A 13,524-nucleotide genomic window follows, 5' to 3' on the forward strand; every position below is an offset into this window, starting at 1 on the left:
ACACCTTTAACGACCTGTTAGAAATCGCAAGAATTTGGACGAGAGGTTTGAAATCATCTACTGTATAACTAAGACGTGGCACTGTCACACTATCATAAGCTTCGGTGTCTGAGGACTATGTGAATGATATTAAGTTAGTTTCAAAAGAGCTCAGTGAAATTCAAATTTTACTCCAGAACTTCTGTACCAATGGGATTTAAAATCCGCAATAATTGGTCATCAGAATAGTGCATACGAGTATATGGTTTAATAACATTTTGAATCCAAAATTAATACATTCTCAATTTTTACCTCCAAACTGTCAATACTTTTTAGACAACCGGAAATGTTTATCTTCAATCAACTTAGCTCTTGGTTCAACGAGAAATGCAGTAAATTCGACGAGAAGAGAAAACAGGCCCAATTGTGTTCGTTACAAAATCGAAGTAAAATAACTACACGAAATTTCGTAGACATTATTTAAAAGCTAATATTAATGAACTGAAAGATCATAGTAAAAACAGAAACAATTAGTACATGAATAAGAGTAACAAAAATTTAAGAAATCCACTCAGTCTCTCGCTTACATATTAAAGAAAGCCGACGGAATAATTCTCACTGATATACATAGCACCTTAAATAGTAGGAAAGGTTTCTTTGACGATTTACTTAACATTCAGACAAAAGCAAATGTTCGTAAATAAATAGAAATGGAGACTCTAGAACTGTACATTCTAGAGCCTAACCTAAGAGAAAAAAATTGTTATAAAGTAATTAAAGAAACACAAATCCCCTCGGGTATAGACGAAATTCCGACAGAGTTAATTTTAGCTGGAGGGGAAAAATTGTAGAACAAGATACAAAACTCACACTTCATATCTAGAACAAGGAAGAACTGCCACAAGAGTGGAAAGAATCATTATTATTCCAACTCACAAGAAGGACGACGTAACTGATTGTAATAATTATCGAGGCATTTCTCTTCTGTCAACGTCCTATACAATGTTCTCAAATATTTTATTGGCAAGATTGACCCCATAAGCAGATGAAATTATTAGAGATTATCAGGGCGGATTTAGGCGAAATCGATCAAATATCGACCAGATATGACAATTTCGTCTGAAAGAAATGGGAATACTATTCACCAGTACATCAGTCATTTATTGATTTTTAAAAGGCCTCTGATTTTATTAGGAGGCAAATATTCTACATATTTACAAAAATAGGAACACTGGAAAAGCTAGTTAGATTTAAAAAGATTTGTTTAAATTATTTCCAAAGTAAATTTCGAGTAGGTAAAATCTTGTTCACGAGTTTTCACGTCAAGAATGGACTGAAAGAATAAGATGCATTGTCGCCATTATTATTCAACTTTGTTCTGGTATAAGTACGCTGTAAGGAAAACAAAGACAGCAAACAAGGCTTACAGCTAGATGGTATTCTGTAGGTTATTGTGCATGCTGATGATGTAAATATAATACGGGATGATGACAGAAGAATAGAAAGAAATGCAAACGTTTTATTAAACCCTTGCTTTGACATTGGCGTAGAAGTAAATGCAGAGCAAACGAAATAAATTTAAGTCCATCGGGATGTTAATACTGCAAATTATGGACACTTAAAAATATCAAATAATACTTTCGACAAAGTGGGAACTTTCAAATATCTAGCTTCAATATTAACAGGTGAAACCATATCCACGAAGAAATTAGATCTCGAGTAAAAGCAGGGAATTCATGTTAAACTTTGTTCAAAATATTTCGTCCTCTCGAATTCTATGGAGGAATTTGAAGCTTAAAATGTGTAAAACGATAATCATGCCAGTTGTTCTGTGTGGTTGGAAAACATGGTCACTTACTCTGAGGGAAGAACGGAGACTTAAATTATTTGAGAAGAAGATCCTGAGACGAATAATTGATCGCAAGTGGAACACTAATAGGGAATTGTCTAAGCTTCATAACGAGGAATTCCATAACTTATACCGTTTACTAAACATTGTTAGAGTCATCAGATCGTGGAGACTAAGGTGGGTAGGTCATATAGTCAGAATAGAAGAAATCACAAACGCTTTCAAAGTTTATCTCAAGTTCAATCGGAAAACGACCGTTAAGAAGGAATACGCAAAAATGGGAGAAGAACATTAATATGGATCTCGCAGAAATCGGAATATAAAGTACAAATTGAATCCACTGGTTAAGAACAGAAAAGTCTATGGAGAGCGTTGGTAAACGCGTCATTAAACCTCCGGGTTCTGTAGGCCAAAGAACTAGCCACCATCATAGCGTGGACAATAGTTATGGTGTATTACTCTCCAATAAATGATTGTGATTAGTAACTCAATTAAGTACTGCCATAGTTTGCAAATCAGAAGTAAGTTTAGAACATTATAGGAAAAAGTGAAATTTAAGTTGTATTTTAAATCGTGTTATAGGTGTAGAAGGCAAAAGACTAGTATCACTTCACTTCACCTTATAAATGTAACGCTCTTTTTAGCACATACACACACACACACACACACACAGAGAGAGAGAGAGAGAGAGAGAGAGAGAGAGAGAGAGAGTAATTGAGAGAATTGAGGTGTAATAAAAGTATTTTTCACTTTTGCTGCGTCTCAGGCCCAAACTAGTAAAAGCATAATGTATCAGTAATACCATCTTAAAGTAATTTCACCAAAATGAACAAAAGAATAAATTTATTTGTTATCGGACAAGAGCATGATGTCTACCGCCATTACAGGGGTAGTATACCAAACAGTAGTACATACTTTGAAAAGAAAAAAAAAAGCCACTTTGCTCTTAAATGTTGTAAAAAAGTTTAAAAAATCTTTCAAGAAAAGAAACGTTCAATACTTTCGAATTACAATTATTACGTCCAAATACGAATTATTAAAATATTACGTTTTTAAAAATAAATTGAATGTAATACTGTTCCAAAGTTTTAGAGGTCGCAATAGTATTGTTTAAAAGAAAATAATCCAACCTTGTCCTGAAATGTGCTATGACTCATTCTAAGTGCTGCTTTAGAAACGAATATATATTTTTCTACACATAAACATATGGGCATAATGGAATGCGGTGATTACGAAAACCTGATAGCAGTGATAGGGCTACATAAAATTGGAGAAGCAGTGAATGAAATTTTCAACTCCCTTAAAACAAATGACAATTTACTTATTTTGTGCGTACCAATATACGCATCATTGTAGGAATGTGTTGTGTAACTGTCTGGACAAGGTCAGAAGCAGTCCGAAACTCATACATTACAGGTTTTTATAGTTTGTGTTTAGTATCATAATGTTTAAGCAGACACTGACCATCAAATGGTCATCTTTCATGCCCACCTGTACTAACAATCTATTCTGAAGAGGCTTGTAATTTTAAAAGTCAAAGAGTTGAAATCAATATTTAAATACACTAGTAAATCCATCTTAGATTTTACCTAGTTGCTATACAGGGAGATTTTTTCGGTTTTCTGAAACGTAGGCAGGCCTTGTCCTGGACAGTGACTTACAATTGCGATACTTTTGCCTCGTTGTTGAACTAAATGGTTTCTGTGAAAATTGATATTTCATAATTCCACCAATAGTAGCCCTGTGCTTCCCCTGATACAAAAATAAACAAATCATCTGCAAAATCAGAATTATGAACTGAATGTTATTTTTCTCTCACCTTCAGAAGTTTTTGTTCAGGCAGGCAGACATATGATCAGTCAAATGTCTTTATTTCTCCTTCAGTAGAGAGATGTGGTTGCACTGTTTGCAAATTATCTCTGTACTCTTTGTACATTTTCAAAACTTGATTACGAAATCAAGAGGCAAAGTGGCGTGTTGTTTCTTCCTGAATGTGTAGTAATCTTAGCTCTACAACTTGAGTAATCCTTTTCAAAATTTTTTGAGATTTCTATTTTTGAGGAATTAATTTTAAAAAATGCATTGTGATTGTTGTGTAAGAGTTGTTTTTTTTAAACATAAGTCTAGATTTACTTCTTTATACAATTTATCAATAACTGTACTTTGAAAATAATAGTCATAAACTGTTTGTGACAAAATAAGAGAATATATGTATAGTGATCTCCCATAGGTCAAAATATAGTTCCAGAGGTAAAATATTCCCCATTCGGATCTACGTGAGAAGATGGTGTGATAAGGAATTTGTACTAGAATGTAACAATGTGTGGAAGATAAATAAGGAAAGAAAAAGGTGGAAGTTCAAAAGGTTTAAAATGGGGATATGGAACGTACGTTCCATGTTACAGGAAGGGATATTTGAAAACCTTAAACAGGAAACGAATCAAAATAATCTAGATATGATAGGAGTTTGTGAAGTTAGATCATTGTTGAACAGCGAAGAATATGGAATGTTTTACTCAGGTAATGTAAACGATGGTCATAGTGGTGTAGGAGTAATTCTTCGTAAGCAGGAAAAAGAGAAAGTAGTGAAAGGAGAATTTATTGAACGTAATAGATTAAGCAAATAAAGACTTAAAGGAAAATAACGAATATAGTAGTGACACATACATACCCACCCACGACTTCCTCTACAACTGAAGAAGCAGGGGAAAATTATTAGAAAATAGAAGAAATTATAAACAAGGAGAGGAGGGGTGTCTGTGTAATTATCATGTAGGATTCCAATGTAATTGTGGTAGAAAATATGAAAGGAGTGTCGAAGCAAATATGGTCTAGGCGAAAGAAATAAAGCAAGAAAGAGACGGACCAATTTCTGTAGACAATTCACGGACACAATTCACTAGTAACTCGGAACATGTGGTTTAATCAGCACGAAATAAGACGATATACATGCAAATTTCCAATAAATGGCCGACGATATCAGATATCCTATTTTATGATTCAGAACAGCTACTGAAACAGGTTTAAGAACGCGAAGTCCCTCCACGGACCGATATTTTCTCTGATCACAACTTTTGCTGGTAGGAAATGGTATATTCAACTGAAAAATTAATATTGAACTGCTGGTATATTCAACTAAAATATGGGCAAAAGAAAAGTAGGAAAGATGATGTTGAATTCTGAAAAGCTGTAGAAGGAGAAAGTAAGAAATCTTTTGGTTGAAAATCGAACGAAGTTCTCTAACGAGGGAGGGATAGATGCACCTAGCGCCAGATGGTGGGAGCACATTAAATTTTACATGCAGCAGCCTTCAGAATAAGTAGTAGGTTACCGCGAACACATAACGTCTAAGAACCAAGGGTTACAGAACAGGTGTTGAAAACATGGAAACATATTGATACAGAAGAGGGCATAAAGATGTACAAGAAGTTAAACAACGATATGTGAAGGGACACAGAAAGTTCAAAGTAACAGTTTTACGTTAGAAAATATAATCTTCCTGAGTGGATGTTAAGGCCATTCAGTAGTTTCATGTGTGAGAATTGTTTGGGGTTTGCGACCCAGACAAGAGGTCTAAGTTAGACATGCCTCCAGAAGTTTTTAAATGCCTTCTACGTCACAAAATCGATCACGTTTAAGGTAGATTGCGATTAAGGTTTTAGCAATATGGTGTTAATTAAAACATTTGAGAACTATAAGACCAAACTGCTACTGGAAGTAGTATCATGTTTTGAAACATTAAAAAAATGGTGTGTCAGCATAACCATGCAGATATAATGAATTGTTTTGTGTGCTTAAATATACAGTCGAAAGGAAACCAATAATTTTAATGAAGTACTTTTGTTAATTATTTTCGATTAGATGAATCAAATCTATAGTCAATTGATGATCTATTGTATTACAAGACATTTATTATACTACTGTTTGTTATGTTATACAGCCTGACGAAAATAAGTTTTTTTAATTAAAAATTTACCATTATGAGAAGCCTGAAATTCAATAAAAAAACACTGATATAAGGTAACCTTAGGTAACTTCAGTAACATTTTAATCGTTTAGAAAGTCACACACAAAAAGAATGTTTCGTAGATGGCGACAAGCACTCTTTGAAACCAATAACAGCAAAAAGTAAGAAAACACACTAGACGAAATTGAAAATGAAATAAAATACATTAAAAAAAATGGGATGGAGAATGTGGATGCTTATCACTAATTAGTCATTTCGAGTATATCCTTGATCTGTTGTAATTGAAGTTTTAATCATTGATTATAAAACAGTGTATCATAATAGACAAGATACTGGGAAAAATACCCTAAATTATGTAAGTAACTCATATAGCATCGAGTATATAGAACTATACACTACCTCAACATCTATATTTCACATATTAAAAAGGGGTTAAAATACCTTTAAAATCAACAGAGAATATTGAATGATATCTACTTACCGAGGCTTAGCATTGTAGGAATGAATATATAATCACATATACTATGCAAAAACCAGGAGCTCTCGACAGTCGTCTTCACCAAATTTTGCTTACTCAGGTAAATTATTGCATGTAATTAACTCCAATTAGAGAAGGTTGCAGTTCCACCATTGCAAATCCTAATCCCTAGTCGATGTCCCTGCACAGAATGTTGCAAAGCTGATCAATTGATAAGTTCTTCAGGTTGATGTAAACAACGTATATATTGGACTTCATGTTGCAAATGTATATCACTCGTAGAATAAGTGAAGACAGATTACAGCTTCATCATTATGAAGAGCATGTATTTACATATGCTAGAAAAAAGTGTTTGATAATTATCTTATTATCATGAAGTAACTAGTAAGTAAGAAATTTTAATTTGTGTAAGCTTCTTGATAAGTTACTTTACGTTAATGTACTTTGCAAATTCGGGATACTGATCTTAAAAAAACATATGTTAACAACAACCAAGCTAAAGTATCATAAATAGATATTACATTTATTAATTATATTTCTAAATCTTGTCTTCGATTGTAGAATGCATTTCCTAAAACTTAAATCAATTGTTCCATTTCTAAGGATGCAGCAGCAACATAATTAAAACAGGGAAGGATATGCGAATAATAGGTAGCGTTCTTAATAGCCAGAACTAAATATTAAACAAAAGTATAGCTAATTCAGACTGAATAAGGCAAAATAAAATTTATTGAAATTGAAACAACAAGTCCCTATTTGAGCATAAACACTTTTATATTTAACATATCTGTAAAATTCAGAAGTATTTGTTTTGTTTTACTTTGAGGAATCTAGTGCTAAAGACAATGAATATACCCATGCTAAAGGCAATGAATATACACATTTACTATTACAACTGATAAATTATGCAATACTGATGCAGAAATAAGTGAGATGCGAAAATAAATTAAACATTGTATATTCTATTTCAGAATCATTTTCTAATTCCAAGAAACGTATGTCTTCTTATTTAATTTTTCCCATAAACAAATTATTCATCAATTTAATATATTTTCCGCAGGTTACGTTTGATTGTGATTTTTTAATATATCAGTGTGTATACAGTAATGTATGGAGTGTCACGATTGCTTACTGGTAGAGTCCTCACCTCTTGTGCCTACAGTCTCTAATTTAATTCCAGATTGGAATAAGTGGGCTTAGTGGTAGAAAAAAATCACCTGTGCTTGCTTGTTCTTGGGTTTCTGCCATTTCACTTCTTTTTTTCTTCTCACTATTTTTCTTTATCATTGTTAGTGTCTCCTTTATTCTTCTTGCATATACGTAGAGTGTTAAACTCATAAATAAATAATATGCGTAGATATTGTCACAACAGAAAAAGTAATGCACAACACAATGCAAAGTTCATCTTAAGAGTTTCAGAGGAAGTCAAACTGTACATTATATGACATTATAAAAGGTTTTTTTTTACCTAGGAAACATTTTTTTACGTAAATTATGTGGTTAACTGAAACATACTTGTACAAGATTGTCATTTATTGTACAATTTCTTTCCACTCGATTCATCTCTGAATTTATGTACACTTGACTCGCTGGTTTGAGAAACGTCATGTCATGCAAAATATATTTTACAAGAGAGGCGAAAAATGTTACACACATAGTTATATGTATTTAAAATGAATGCTCACATGTCCCTACAGGATGGCCATGTAGGCCGACCATTGCTACTGAAGAAACAGCTGTTACATCGAGAAATAAAGAAACAAAAACATTCAATATATTTGCCCTAAAACATTTCTCAACCCAAGACGAGGATCAAGTAAATATTAGCATAGGTTAGGTTAGAGTAGGGTAGTATAAGTTAAGTTAGGTTCAAATTTTCGTCACATTATTACTATGAATGGGGAAGCTATGGGAATGCGAATGGGAGAATGTTATGGTATATTTCACGAGCATTTTACAAAAGAACATATTACATGTACAAAATATTACATTAAAGCACCTCTACGGTAAGCATGCAATATTGCATATTATTTATTATCTCGAAAACATACGCGTTTAGCCTTCTTCAACAAGAACAGAAAGATCAACAAGACATGTTCGCTTATAGTAGTGTGGCCACCATGCCTTGAAGTTGAGAATACTGGCCATCCAGAAGTTTCACCCATTTGGACAGTAAACTTCTTTCCTCGCTCACAGATCAAACGAACAATCTCTATTGGTACGTAAAGCCTATCTGACGTAGTAGGGTATATTTAATTATACCAAAATCCCTATTGCAAGGCATAAAGGAATGGCCTCGAATGCAAAAATAATATTTGAAAATCTTAAAGAGGAAACGAAACAAAATAATCTAGATATGGTAGGAGTTCGTGCAGTTAGATCGTTGTTGAAAAGCGAAGAATATAGAATGTTTTACTCAGGTAATATAAACGATGGTCATAGTGATGTAGAACTAATTTTTCGTAAGCAGTAAAAGGAGAAAGTAGTGAAAGGAGAATTTATTGAAGGTAGATTTAGCAAATAAAGACTTAATGGAAAATAGCGAATATAGTAGTGACAGAGACATACCTACCCACGACTTCGTATACAACTAAAGAAACAGGAGAAAATTATGAGAAAATAGAAGAAATTATAAACAAGGAGAGGAACGGTGTCAGTGAAATTTTCATGTAAGATTTCAATGTAATTTTGGCAGAAAATATAAAAGTAGTGTCGAAGCAAATATGGTCTAGGTGAAAAAATGAAGCAAGAGAGAGACGAACCAATTTCTATGGACATAATTAACTAGTAACTGGAAACACGTAATTTAATCAGCACGAAATTAAAAGATATACATGGATATTTGCAATAGATGGCCGACGATATCAGATATACTATTTTATGATTCAGAACAGTTACCGAAATAAATTTAAGAACGCGAAGACTCTCCCCGGGCCGATATATTCTCCGATCACAAATTTTGCTGGTAGGAAATGGTATATACAACTGAAAAATTATATTGAACTGCTGGTGTATTCAACTAGAATGTGGACAGAAGAAAAGTAGAGAACAAGATGTTGAACGGCAGTATTTTCAACATTATGCAGCCCAGAACGCTCTATGATAACATTTCGTGCGCGAAATTTTGGAAAACCAAGCCTTTCCTTGGTGCTACTTTGTTCCGAGAGTTTTCAACCAGGCGTCATTACGTGCTTTCACATGTACCGTAGATGGCTATATTTTTGGCTAGACACGAATGTGATCCACAAGATGTTGCCTGAGAAAATTGAATATGTCTTACTTTTGTTATTTTTTTATTCTTATAATTGACAAATATATATATATATATATATATATATATATATATATATATATATATATATATATATATACAAAGATAATAAATAGTTATTCGTAACAAGTACTGATATTAAAGAAAGTGCAACGAATGACCCGTGTAAGACATTTGAAAATAATATAGAGAACATAGGGAGAAATAGGATTTAATTAACCAATAATATACACAATAAGTTAAATAGACAAAAGAGCCAAAAAGGTGTTGAAATTGAGGCAAAGCTTCACTACAATAGAGTATAATTTTAAACAATTCTAACCATTGATATAATTCAATTCATAGTACATGAATATATTTTCATTAAAATGTGGTGTGAAGTAAAACTTTTAAGAACTATAAGACCAAACGTCTACTGGAAGTAGTATAATGTTTTGAAACATTAAAAAAATGGTGTGTCAGTATAACCATGCAGATATAATGAATTGTTTTGTGTGCTTAAATATACAGTCGAAAGGAAACCAATAATTTTAATGAAGTACTTTTGTTAATTATTTTCGATTAGATGAATCAAATCTATAGTCAATTGATGATCTATTGTAATACAAGACATTTATTATACTACTGTTTGTTATGTTATACAGCCTGACGAAAATAAGTTTTTTTTTTTAAATTTAAAATATACCATTATGAGAAGCCTGAAATTGAATAAATAATACTGATATAAGGTACACTTAGGTAACTTCAGTAACGTTTTAATTGTTCAAAAAGTCACACACAAAAAGAACGTTTTGTAGGTAGCAAAAAGCACTCTTCGAAACCAATAACAGCAAAAAGTATAAAACCACATTAGACGAAATTGAAAATGAAATAAAATAGATTAAATAAAAATGGGATGGAGAATGTGGATGCTTATCACTAATTAGTCATTTCGAATATGTCTTGGATCTCCTGTAATTGAAGTTTTAATCATTGATTATACATAATAGACCAGATACTACGAAAAATACTCTGAATTATGTAAGTAACTCATATAGCATCGAGTATATAGAACTATACACTACCTCAACATCTATATTTCACATATTAAAAAGGGGTTAAAATACCTTTAAAATCAACAGAGAATATTGAATGATATCTACTTACCGAGGCTTAGCATTGTAGGAATGAATATATAATCACATATACTATGCAAAAACCAGGAGCTCTCGACAGTCGTCTTCACCAAATTTTGCTTACTCAGGTAAATTATTGCATGTAATTAACTCCAATTAGAGAAGGTTGCAGTTCCACCATTGCAAATCCTAATCCCTAGTCGATGTCCCTGCATAGAATGTTGCAAAGCTGATCAATTGATAAGTTTTTCAGGTTGATGTAAACAACGTATATATTGGACTTCATGTTGCAAATGTATATCACTCGTAGAATAAATGAAGACAGATTACAGCTTCATCATTATGAAGAGCATGTATTTACATATGCTAGAAAAAAGTGTTTGATAATTATCTTATTATCATGAAGTAACTAGTAAGTAAGAAATTTTAATTTGTGTAAGCTTCTTGATAAGTTACTTTACGTTAATGTACTTTGCAAATTCGGGATACTGATCTTAAAAAACACATGTTAACAACAACCAAGCTAAAGTATCATAAATAGATATTACAGTTATTAGTTATATTTCTAAATCTTGTCTTCGATTGTACAATGCATTTCCTAAAACTTAAATCAATTGTTCCATTTCTAAGGATGCAGCCGTAACATAATTAAAACATAGAAGGATATGCGAATAAAAGGTAGCGTTCTTAATAGGCAGAACTAAATATTAAACAAAAGTATAGCTAATTCAGACTGAATAAGGCAAAATAAAATTTATTGAAATTGAAACAACAAGTCCCTATTTGAGCACAAAGACTTTTATATTTAACATATCTGTAAAATTCAGAAGTATTTGTTTTGTTTAACTTTGAGGAATCTAGTGCTAAAGACAATGAATATACACATGCTAAAGGCAATGAATATACAAATTTACTATTACAACTGATAAATTATGCAATACTGATGCAGAAATAAGTGAGATGCGAAAATAAATTAAACATTGTATATTCTATTTCAGAATCATTTTCTAATTCCAAGAAACGTATATGTCTTCTTATTTAATTTTTCCCATAAACAAATTATTCATCAATTTAGTATATTTTCCGCAGGTTAAGTTTGATTGTGATTTTTTAATATATCAGTGTGTATACAGTAATGTATGGAGTGTCACGATTGCTTACTGGTACAGTCCTCACCTTTTGTGCCTACAGTCTCTAATTTAATTCCAGATTGGAATAAGTGGGCTTAGTGGTAGAAACAAAATCATCCTGTGCTTGCTTGTTCTTGGGTTTCTGCCATTTCACTTCTTTTTCCCTTATCATCATTTTTCTTTATCATTGTTAGTGTCTCCCTTATTCTTCGTACGTAAACGTTTATTTCTACTATTTCTTTCCACTCGATTCATGTATGAATTTATGTGCACTTGAATCGCTGATTTGAGAAATGTCATGTCTTGCAAAATATATTTTACAAGAGAGGCGTAAAAGGTTACACACATAGTTATATGTATTTAAAATAAATGCTCTCACGTCCGCACACAACACCCATGTACACCGACCATCGATGCTGTTGAAACAGTTGTTACATCAGAAAATAAATGTACAAAAAATATTGAATATGTCTGATTTACAACATTTCTCAACCCAACGAGGATCAAGTAAATATTAGCATAGGTTAGGTTAGATTAGGGTGGTATAAGTTAAGTTAGGTTCAAATTTTCGACTCGTTATTATTACTATGAATGGAAAAGCTATGGTATATTTCACGAGCATTGTACAAAAGACCACATTACATGTACAAAATATTACATTAAAGCACCTCTATGGTACGCGTGCAATATTTCATATTAGTTATTATCTCGAAAACATACGCGTTCAGCCGTCTCAACAAGAACAAGAAGATCAACAAGACATGGTCGCTTAGAGTAGTGTGGCCACCATGCCTTGAAGTTTAGAATACTGGCGATCCAGAAGTTTCAACCATCTGCATAGTAAATTTCTTTCCCAGCTCACAGATCAAACGAACAATCTCTATTGGTACATAAAGCCTATCTGACGTTGTAGGCTCTATTTAATTATACCAAAATCCCTATTGCAAGACATAAAGGAATGGTCTCGAATGGAAAAATAATTATGCATTTCTTGAAAATATGTATTTGAAACTAGAGATAAACCATTCTAATGAGACTATTGTTGCGGTTTTGTCCACTACGTGCGTCACTAAACAACCGGAGCTCGGTGACTTTGTGTGGTACTCGTTCTGAATGTACTCGGTGAGGAAAGTGCATATTTCGTATGGCAATTTCTTGCCTATGCCTTCGTGATGGAGATAAATCTTTGAAGAATTATCTCATAAAATATGAATACAGAAAATATTCCCCTCTATCTGTCGCCAATAAAATGTCCTGTACAGGAATTTTAGGTAGGTTGATCAACTGCATAAAGCCAAACGCTATGCCCAGTACGTTCTCATGATTTCGACAACTGTCTTTGATTTCAGTCGTATTAATTTTGTTTCTAATGGATTGGTCTAGGCCGGACGTTGAGTTGAGAAATGTCATAAGTAAATAACTTGTGACATTTCTCAATCCACAAGCAATCGTTGCACGTCAACACTGCACGAACTACTAGTGCAACTTCTGTCCCTTCACAACCCAACGGTGTAGCTATCCTTCAAGGATCAAAGCTGCATATAAACTCATTTTTAGCCAATGGGTGACTTATGACGTTTCTCAAATCAATGATTCACTTGGCCGAAAAATATCAAATATTCTAGTGAAGACATTGATACAAGTTCAGTGGAGATTGAATAACTTTTAATAAAATATGTAGGGTTTGTGAAAGAAAAGCAAACTAATTGTCATTTTATATTTGAAAGGTAAATAA

At 32.7% G+C, this 13,524-nt stretch overlaps 1 long non-coding RNA gene across 4 annotated transcripts in view; it reads right to left on the minus strand.

Moving 5' to 3' along the window:
• Nucleotides 1-13,524, minus strand: part of LOC145683521 (uncharacterized) — a 115,568-nt gene that overhangs the window by 27,066 nt on the left and 74,978 nt on the right. For 2 of the 4 annotated variants that reach the window (XR_014131133.1, XR_014131131.1), the window contains 2 exons: nucleotides 10,691-11,025; nucleotides 6,277-6,611 (listed from right to left, as the gene is read on the minus strand). This is a non-coding gene — a long non-coding RNA (uncharacterized LOC145683521). The remainder of the gene's footprint in view (nucleotides 1-6,276; nucleotides 6,612-10,690; nucleotides 11,026-13,524) is intronic. The other 2 variants (XR_014131132.1, XR_014131134.1) reach the window with 2 other exon arrangements.

This window comes from Thermobia domestica, chromosome 4 (assembly GCF_964235325.1).
Source record: "Thermobia domestica chromosome 4, izTheDome1.hap1.1, whole genome shotgun sequence".
NCBI lineage: Eukaryota > Metazoa > Arthropoda > Insecta > Zygentoma > Lepismatidae > Thermobia > Thermobia domestica.